The 10,130-nt window shown below is 43.4% G+C and overlaps 1 protein-coding gene across 2 annotated transcripts in view; it reads right to left on the bottom strand.

Annotated features, from left to right (window-relative positions):
- Positions 1-5,462, bottom strand: part of FBXO41 (F-box protein 41) — a 184,279-nt gene extending 178,817 nt beyond the window's left edge. Inside the window, exon 1 of one of the 2 annotated variants that reach the window (XM_033953771.1) lies at positions 5,339-5,462. The gene's annotated coding sequence lies outside the window, so the exon portion shown is untranslated. The remainder of the gene's footprint in view (positions 1-5,338) is intronic. The other variant, XM_033953778.1, reaches the window with a different exon arrangement.
- Between the last annotated feature and the right edge of the window lie 4,668 nt (positions 5,463-10,130).

The raw sequence follows: 10,130 nt of genomic DNA on the forward strand, positions 1-10,130 counted from the left end.
CACAGAACAGCGGTGTGCCTCGATACACTGGCAAGGAGGAGAGTCATCCGTGCCAGCTGACCGCCTACAGGCCGTGCCTCTCGCAGCGAGAGACACGTCCTGTAGGCAGTCAGCCAGCATGGATGACTCTCCTCCTCGCTGGTGTCTGTCCTCCTTTTCCTGTACTTCCCCTCCTCCCAGATCCCTCCACCAAAGCAGGTCACAACCAGTTGGGCCTCCATGCATGTGCAGACGTTGACGTGATGACATCATGCATGCACGTGATGTCATCACATCGACGACCACGCACATCCAGGTGCCGTCCAGCTGGCACTGGGTTTAGTGTGCCGCTGGCCAGAAAGTTTGTGAGACACTGCTCTACTACAATTTCCCATACCAGATGCTGCTGTTCTAGAGACAGATATATACTGCTTCATTCAGATTTTTTTGGGGGGTGGGAAAGGGATAGTGACTACTGGGGGAGTATGGGGGGTCATAACTTAATCCCTCCCGTGGTCATCTGATCAGTTTGGGTAGCTTTTTGGGACTTAGACACTTTTAAAACAGATTTATTCTTGAACATCTAAGTTTCTTCCAGGATGTCATGGGAAATGTTCGATTATCGCCGTAAGACATCCAAGTCTAAGCCTGCCCCAGAGCAGGCCTCCAACATGCTCCCCTTTAGTCTTGGAAGCACAGTGAGTAGAATGCCTCACAAGACATCCAGAAATATGGTTTCAAAAATCATCACAAAGACGTCCTGATGATTAGGATATCCAAGTTCCAGTTTATGCCGTCTTTTGGACATCTTTCTTTTTTGAAAATGCCCCTGAAATTATATATTTTTGATTCGCAAAAAATAACACTTTATTCCTGGCATAGAAAAGTGCAGCACAGCAAAACAAATGATTAACTTCACTTGAATTTTGGGGTTTTTTTTAAACCGTGGCTGGCTTTAAATCTGGCAGAAGAAACTCCTAGTCCCCTTTCAAAACCGACCAAACACTGAATCAAAATATCATGATTAAGTATTTAAAGAAAGGACAAATCAGTACGGGCTAAAAAAGTTAGATAATAAATACATAAAACTTCTGGGGCAAAAAAAGTTTTATGGATTTATGTATTATCTAACTTTTTTAGCCCGTACTGATTTATCCTTTCTTTAAATACTTAATCATGATATTTTGATTCAGTGCTTGGTCGGTTTTGAAAGGGGACTAGGAGTTTCTTCTGCCAAATTTCTGTTTTGTAACATTTATTATTATATTTGACTTATTTAGGGTTTTTTTGTGGCCTTCTGGCTTTAAATCTACCAGTCTAGGACTCAACTGTCTTCCTGTGGTCTAGACAGCTTCTTGGCATCTTAACATTAACAAATAACACTCTCAGGCAGAATCTGGGCCTTTTACCATGACTATAACCTAATCGCAGCAGTAGCATATACCCTGTCCTCTTCCCAGCCTTGCTCGAAGCTCTGCCTCTGGAATTCTTTCCTTAGGGAGCCCACAAGAAGAGCATGCTCACTAAACAGAACCTTAAGTGGCCTCACCTGGGCCCAATTAAAGTTGCAATCAGGGCAGTTCTAGCAGCATTTCACATATAAGAAGCTGGGTCTTAATCCTCTACTGCTCATTTTTAGATGTCATGGTAGGACTATTCAAGCTATCACAGGATGATTCTCTTTACTTCACGAATTGGAGCCATGTAGAAAGCCTCATGGTAGAGCCCATAGTCTGCTGCAAAATTAGTGCAACCCCCCAACCCCCCCCCCCCCACAAAAAACCAAAAACCAGCAGCATGCTATAATCAGTGAGCATGCAAATTACTGATGCATTAAAATCAAATCAGTAGCTCATTACCTACCCTGTCAGTACCTGTGCCGTAATCGACTCAGGCACTGAAAGGAGGGATCACACACACACATTGCAGCACATTTATTGTTGCCCCCCCCCCCTCCTGATTCTCAAAACAAATTGACCCCAACCTGACATCTGTCCTCACCCTCCCCAAGAAAAAGCTGTTGTCTAGAAATCTCTCTCTCCCCCCCCCCACTCCCCAACATGAACAATGTCCCTCCTGCCCCAACTCCTGAAGAATTTCCCTGATAGTCTAATGGCCCCCTCTTCCCCTCCACCTACTTTGAAAAAAAAAAAAATCCCTGGTAATCTAGTAGCTTGTCTCCTTTCCACTAAAAAAAAGGCCTTGGTAATCTAGTGGAACCTCATCCACCCACCCTGTACCCCTTGCCTGGATCCCCAAGCCCCATAACTTAATGCAGGGGCCTCTGCCCTCTAGTATTGTCACTTGCAAAATGGCAACACCCTGCCCTACTTGATACATCCTCAGATGCACTGGGTGGTATCAGGCTCCCTTATATGTAGGGTTACCATATGGCGCCAGAAAAAGGAGGATGGATGGAGACATCCGGGTTTTACTTCCATTGCTTTCAGTGGAAATAAACCCAGATGTCTCTATCCATCCTCCATACTTCTTTCAATGGAAGTAAAACCCGGATATCTCAATCCATCCTCTTTTTTTCTGGAGCTATATGGTAACCCTACTTATATGGCAATATGACACTGCCTGGTGCATCCCAGGATGCAACATGCAGGGCAGTGTGCCACCCTTTTATAGATTACTGCACTGGAGGCAGGAACAAGTAGGCATTGCTCCTGCCTCCTTTAAGGTATGTGGACTGGGGACGAGGGGGAGGGGGGCTAGGCAAAGAGTTGCAGGGTGGGTGGAGGGTCCAATGATTACAAGGGAATTTTATTGGAGTGGGTGGGAAGGAGGGGAAGCCAGTAGACTACCAGGGAATTTTGTGGGGAAGAAGGGGAGCCTTTAGATTACCAGGCCAACAATTTGGTTTTGTATCGTATGAAGGAGAGGCTTGGGTCAAGTCAAGAAGGGAACTACTAGGCTAGCAGGGCAACTTTTTTGTATCAGGGGAAGGGGGTTTGGGTTGGGTTAGGTCAGGAGGACAAATTGGACCACTGCAGAAAGCAGTTTTGGGTAGGTGGTCAGATTGGAGAGGAGGTGCTCCTAGGCACCCACTCCACTCAACCAACCCTTCTATGCTGCCCCAGAGACCTAACACAAAGTTTTCTGCACAATGCATGGCTGAGGAATAATCATTGCATTAACATGCATTGTAATGTGATTTGTGGTAAGGGTTTCTGTATGAATTAACACCTGAGCTGAAACTCTTCTTGCATTGCTATTCTGCGCTAAGACAATACTACATTTATGTTAACCATGTGGGAAGTTTTCTGTATGGGCCCCAAACTTTGCTTTTTTTATAAGCCCTCCTAAACTGAAGCAAACATAGGAACGGCCAGTATTTTTCAGTACTGCTGCAGTTTGATGATAAAGGACAGAAAAATTTTGCAGGTAGAGAGTGAATGAGAAGAATCTCAAAGGGGGTCTTTTATTAGCAAATAGTACATTTTATCTGCAGCAGGATCCATAGGAATAAAATGGATCCTCTGGGCAAGTAACTTGTGCCATTCTTTAGCAAAAGACTCCCAAATTCCTAAAAGGTTTTGGAGACTGACATAATAAAGTTGTGTAAACAAATGGGTACAACTGATTCAGCACACTTTTTTCAGTACCTCCCTAAAACCTAAACTTTACAACTGATGCTGTAAGCTAATAAACTGCGTTGCTGATAACCCCCAAAAATGCACTGAAAATTAAAAATGTGCTGAAAAGAACAATGAACTAACAAAGTACTCTAAAATGAAAGAAAACTATTTTACCACCATCTTAACTTCAAATAGAGGTGGAACTTAAGTTTGACTTACACCTCTAATCACTGAATTCAATAAAATGGAAGTTACTTGGTCTAGTCCAGGGGTAGGCAATTCCGGTCCTCGAGAGCCGGAGCCAGGTCAGGTTTTCAGGATATCCACAATTAATATGTATGAGATAGATTTGCATGCATCGCCTCCTTGAGATGCAAATCAACTCATGCATATTTATTGTGGATATCCTGAAAACCTGACCTGGCTCCGGCTCTCGAGGACCGGAATTGCCTACCCTGGTCTAGTCATAAATAATCATGGACCTCCATGCCAATCTAAGCTCATAACTCCCAAAGCTGGGTATGTAAACCCTTTGAAAATTAGCCTACCGGTAACTGCTTTATAAAATGGTGTACATTTCAAGTACATTTTCTGCAATGCGACTAAGGGCTCCTTTTACTAAGGTGCGCTAGCGTTTTTAGTGCGTGCAAAAGATTAGTGCGCGCTAGCCCAAAAATTATCTCCTGCTTAAAAGGAGGTGGTAGCGGCTAGCACGCGTGGCATTTTAGCACGCACTATTCCGTGTGTTAAGGCCCTAACGCACCTTTGTATAAGGAGCCCTAAGCTAAGGATGTGCACATAAACATTTTTTTTGTTTCATTTTCAGATCAATCACCATTTTGGTTTGTTTTCAGGTTCTAAACAATTCAGAACGTGCATTCTATTCATTCCCATTCAAGTCAGCAGGGCAAGCAATTCTGCACTTTTAAACGTGAGATTTTCCATCCATTTTAAATCACTTTCTTAAATCTGAAAGGCAACTGCCGGGAAGGCAACAGCATCCAAGATTTTCCACTTTATTCGTTCCGTATTTTTCAGATGGAACGAAAAAAGTGGAAAAATCACTGGAGTAAGTGTATAGCCCTTGATGGAGACTGCCCCAACTTTGTTGGCTGGGCTGAGAGCAGCTATTCAGTGGCCCCTCGTAGATCTCATGCATGTTTAATGGAGAAATCCTGAAAACCTAACCAGGTTGCCCACCCCTGGTATAGAATCACATTTAGCACTGCCTGAGTGCTGCTATTCATCTTAACTTTTAGGCGCTTCCATTTCTGCCAGATTTTTCTTGGCCCAAATGCCTACAATAGCACATAAATTTTAAAAAAAATGCCCACAATCCGTCCCTAACCGTGCCCACTTTTAACTACATGCACTGGACGACTGCACTGTTGTGCTATGCGCCTACCAAGTTGTACACTGAACTTTCAACTAGCTCCAATTAATGTCAGTTATGAGGTATTAATTGGCATTTATTAGCATGAATTAGTCATATTATTTAAGCTATGCACATACATCAGTTAAGCGTGCTGATGATTATATGTATAACTTTAGACACTGTGGCAGAGTCCAGTCTAGACCTGCCTGGAGCCTTGCACACATGTTTTCAAACCAGCAAAGATGCTCATGGAAGTTATAAGGAAAAGCTTTTATTTACACACACTTTTGAGCCTGTTCCCTCATAGGCTTAGGGGAAGTAGTTTCTCTATGCAAATAAACAGTCTCAGCTAGACCCATAAACATACTCCATAGTTCTTAGAATAATAAGTTGGGCCTACCTCAGTCAGCCAAATATCAAAAGTCTCACAATGTCAGCTCCTTCAAACAGTCCTTTCCAGACTTATACAGTTAGGGAATTCTCCTGGTGAGTGTTTCTTGAGGCTTGTATCAGCCTCTAGATTTGGAAGCCTCCTCTCACTCTGGGACCCCCTCCAATGTTTCTCCTCTATAGCAGATAAACACCTCCCTGCTGAACCCGCCCCCTGACTTAGCAGGGTTAGTTGTTAAGGTAACTCAGAGCTGAACTATAAAGCCCAGGGCAGTCTGGGACATTGTGACCAAGCAGATGTAAGCCCGACCCAAGCTTTAGCTGAAATAAAAACCCCCAGGGTTAAACTAGAAACCCGGCAGAGAAAGTCCAGGATCTGGGAAGATGAAGCTGAGGAAAATAATAATAAGGCTCAGTTGGAACGGCAGGCCGCCCAGTTGGGTTCGGTGGAGGACTCAGTGAAGCGGGTGGGCGGTAGTGTGACGAATTTGCAGGATCAGATACAGGAACGAGTGGAGGAGATAGCCCAAGTCCTGACGTCCATCACAGAAAGAGTGGAAGGGTTGGAAGGTGTTACATCTAATGAACATCTGGGCACAAAGAACCTTGAACCCGCTGTGCTTCACTGGCCAGAGGACTTTGAGAATTTGTGTTCAGATTCCCGGCCTGAGGAAAAGAAATTTAAGAATAGGCGACGCAAATAATTTTTGCTGGATGAGGGAATCACCATGCTTATAGGGATAAGCAGGATTTAAGGGTGGGGATATGTGACCAAGCAGATGTAAGCCCGACCCAAGCTTTAGCTGAAATAAAACCCCCCAGGGTTAAACTAGAAACCCGGCAGAGAAAGTCCAGGATCTGGGAAGATGAAGCTGAGGAAAATAATAGGAATCACCACCAGGGGAGCTCTAGAGGTCCCTGGTCGTCAGCTGACACTGCTAGGTCAGGACACTCCCCAAGAGTAGAAAAGCCAACAGTGGCTTTCAAACAAGGCAACAGGTTAGGGAGGAAGTTTGTGCCTTGCCTCCCTAGGGTGCTTCCCAAGCCAAACAGGGTCAATGGTCCTGGCCCTATGGAATGGAGTGAAGTTGAGCCAGCAGAGGACTTGCCCAGGCTCCGGGAAGAGCCTATGGATTTTGAAGAAACCTGTGCTGCTGTGGAAGTTGATTACCCTGAAAGAATGCAGGTGGACTTAGCTTGTTGCCACAAACTGTGAGTGGAATTTACAGTGAAATGTTTGGGGTAGTGTTTTGTTTGTTTTGCCATATAACACACGAGTGGAGAATTACTGTGGAAAGCTTGGAGAGGCGGGGAGAGGTTTGCTTCCAGCTGGGAGGGAATTTTGTAAAGCTGTTTTTTGGCTTTCAATTGCAAACCTAGAGCTATCTCCTTCTTCCTGGCATTTGGCTCAATCCTGCCAGAGGCTTGTTTTTTCTTTGTTTGAAGCACTGTTGTTTTGCAAAGCAGTGCCCTGGACTGTGTGTTGTGCTGCTACCCAAATGACTTGAAAGTTTTGGACTGACAAAGAGAAGCTGAGTTTTCAGCCTGTGTTGGTGTTGAACTTTATTTTTCCTTGTTTTGGATATGTTTTGGGACTGTTAGTTTGGCCATTGCCATTGATCCCACTCCTGATACCAATTATGTGGTCACCACTTTAGCCTAACACAGGCAAGGCCAAGATACAGGTGACTACAAACACAGTACTTTTTGCGTGTGACCCGAACCGGAGTCACCCTGCAGGCTGGATTGGAGTTCAAATACAAAACAACAAAAAAAAAATACTTAATCAAATGGTTGAAAATATCTTTCAGCTTTACTCTGGATCAATATACAGGTAAGTCGTTCATCAGTAGTGATATCAATGGCAATGGCCAAACTAACAGTCCCAAAACATATCCAAAACAAGGAAAAATAAAGTTCAACACCAACACAGGCTGAAAACTCAGCTTCTCTTTGTCAGTCCAAAACTTTCAAGTCATTTGGGTAGCAGCACAACACACAGTCCAGGGCACTGCTTTGCAAAACAACAGTGCTTCAAACAAAGAAAAAACAAGCCTCTGGCAGGATTGAGCCAAATGCCAGGAAGAAGGAGATAGCTCTAGGTTTGCAATTGAAAGCCAAAAAACAGCTTTACAAAATTCCCTCCCAGCTGGAAGCAAACCTCTCCCCGCCTCTCCAAGCTTTCCACAGTAATTCTCCACTCGTGTGTTATATGGCAAAACAAACAAAACACTACCCCAAACATTTCACTGTAAATTCCACTCACAGTTTGTGGCAACAAGCTAAGTCCACCTGCATTCTTTCAGGGTAATCAACTTCCACAGCAGCACAGGTTTCTTCAAAATCCATAGGCTCTTCCCGGAGCCTGGGCAAGTCCTCTGCTGGCTCAACTTCACTCCATTCCATAGGGCCAGGACCATTGACCCTGTTTGGCTTGGGAAGCACCCTAGGGAGGCAAGGCACAAACTTCCTCCCTAACCTGTTGCCTTGTTTGAAAGCCACTGTTGGCTTTTCTACTCTTGGGGAGTGTCCTGACCTAGCAGTGTCAGCTGACGACCAGGGACCTCTAGAGCTCCCCTGGTGGTGATTCCTATTATTTTCCTCAGCTTCATCTTCCCAGATCCTGGACTTTCTCTGCCGGGTTTCTAGTTTAACCCTGGGGGTTTTTATTTCAGCTAAAGCTTGGGTCGGGCTTACATCTGCTTGGTCACAACATGTAGTCTCCTTGGGCTAGCAACCCCTGCTGTATGGAGGTGGAATGGTAGCATTAGCAGAAGTTAACCCCTTATTCTATCACAGGCACCATACATAGAATTTGGGCTAATGTGTGTACCCTCTGATCTATTTAATAAGGATGTTCTTACTGTGAGAGTGCAACACAGCCACTCCCATCTGTGCATGCCCTGTGCTAGATCTTATTTGCAAAATGACTTTATACTCGTAAAGATAATGCGGTAAATATTCAGCAGTGGTGGGAGTTATGCTGACCATTGTTGACATTATTCTTGGATATTTAATGTCAAGCCATGGTGCCTCCAGTCCTGTAATCCACAGGATTCCAGAAACTTGACCATTCTCTGTTTTAAAAGCATTTCCATTAATGTGCTTACCACAGAAGTATAGATAATGAGCGTGAAGAATCCAGAATAAAACCCAGAATTCTAGAGGGCCTAAGGACTGTGTTTTATGCAGTCCCATTTATTCAGTTACCTAATCCCTCCTTTTACAAAGCCACAGTAGTCGCTGCCACATGGCAAATGCTCCAATGCTCATTAAATTCCTATGGCCGTCGGAGAGATTACCACAGCAGCAGCTGCTACTGCGGCTTTGTAAAAGGGGCCCTTAGCTGGTTAAGTGCTGAATATTGACACTTAAACAGCCAACTGCTGACTCAGCCACAGGAGTGCCCCCCAAAATAGCCAGCTTTTACTTAGGCACTAAGGAGGAAATTCTATAACCAGCACCTATTTTAGGCATTGGTAGGTGCCCTGCCGATGCCTAAGTAATTGAAAAATGCAGCCAGAAATGGCAGTGTTGAAGCCGCCTACCGATGCCTAAATAAAAGGCGGCTGAAATGGCCACTGGAATTGTGCCTAGGTAGTCGTTTTAAGCCACAGAATGCCAAAGTCGGTGTGGTTAACACCAGAAGTAGCATCCACTAATGAATATTTATGAGACAGATTTGCATGCCTGTCACCTCTATTGTTTGCAAAGATCTCTCATGCATATTCAATAGGGATATCCTGGAAACCTTCTTATTAGCACTGTCAGGTTGAAAAAAATGTGATAAGTTTCACCCTGATGTAGCTTGTACTGGTGAAATAATGACCACAGGTGGACATTTTGTAATAAGTTTTGCTGGGCTTAGTTGGGTGTTTGTATGAAGGAAACATGGAGCTCTGGCTTTGAGATAAATGAAGTATTTTTTTTATATCTTTATTAATTTTTAAAACTCACAATAAGTGTAATATAATACAATCATTTATACTTTAACATCACTTAATATATCATCAAATTCTAACTCGCATCAAATTTCCCCCCTCCCTTATACCCAACAGTTATTCATAAACAAAAGAAATCATAAAATATTCCCACCCACCCACCCCCATCCCACCCTGGACGTGTATGAACAAAAGGGAAAAAATTAATATTTATTCTATGGCAGTAATTTCAATGAAGTATTTTTTAATATGAAAAGTTGTTTGTCTTTGTGTCATGTGAACTATAATTTGGAGATTTCTTAGGACCAGTGATTGAGTTTCAAAACCTGTTTGGTCTGAAAGTTATGGATTCATACTGAGACCCTTTTTCTCTTAATTTTGAATGAGTGTTTTTTAATGGTGTGTTCAGTCGATAAGGAATAATTTTAGTAATCAACAAAAATTACCAAAATAATGTAGAGTTTTGAACAGGCCAAGTGTTCTTACCTATGAAGCAATGACGGAAATGGTAAGGAAGAAACTTAGGAACACTTCCAAAAATATGGCAAATGGTAGAACATGCCTGGACTTTTCTCAAGAAAACGGTGAGCGAGGCGCAAAATCTGTATATCCCCAGATTCAGAAAGGGGTGAAAAAAGAGTCAAACAAAAGACCTGGCGTGGATAACTAAAATAGAGAAGGAAGCGATAGGCAATAAGAAAAATTCATTCAGGAAATGGAAAAAGGACAAAACTGAGAGGAACTGGAAAGAGCACAGGAAGTATCAAAAAGAATGTCACCGAGTGGTTCGAAAAGCCAAAAGAGAGTATGAGTATGAAGAGAGGCTAGCCAGGGAAGCACAAAATTTCAAACCGTTCTTTA

The sequence above is a fragment of the Geotrypetes seraphini genome, chromosome 1 (genome assembly GCF_902459505.1).
Source record: "Geotrypetes seraphini chromosome 1, aGeoSer1.1, whole genome shotgun sequence".
In the NCBI taxonomy this organism is placed as follows: domain Eukaryota; kingdom Metazoa; phylum Chordata; class Amphibia; order Gymnophiona; family Dermophiidae; genus Geotrypetes; species Geotrypetes seraphini.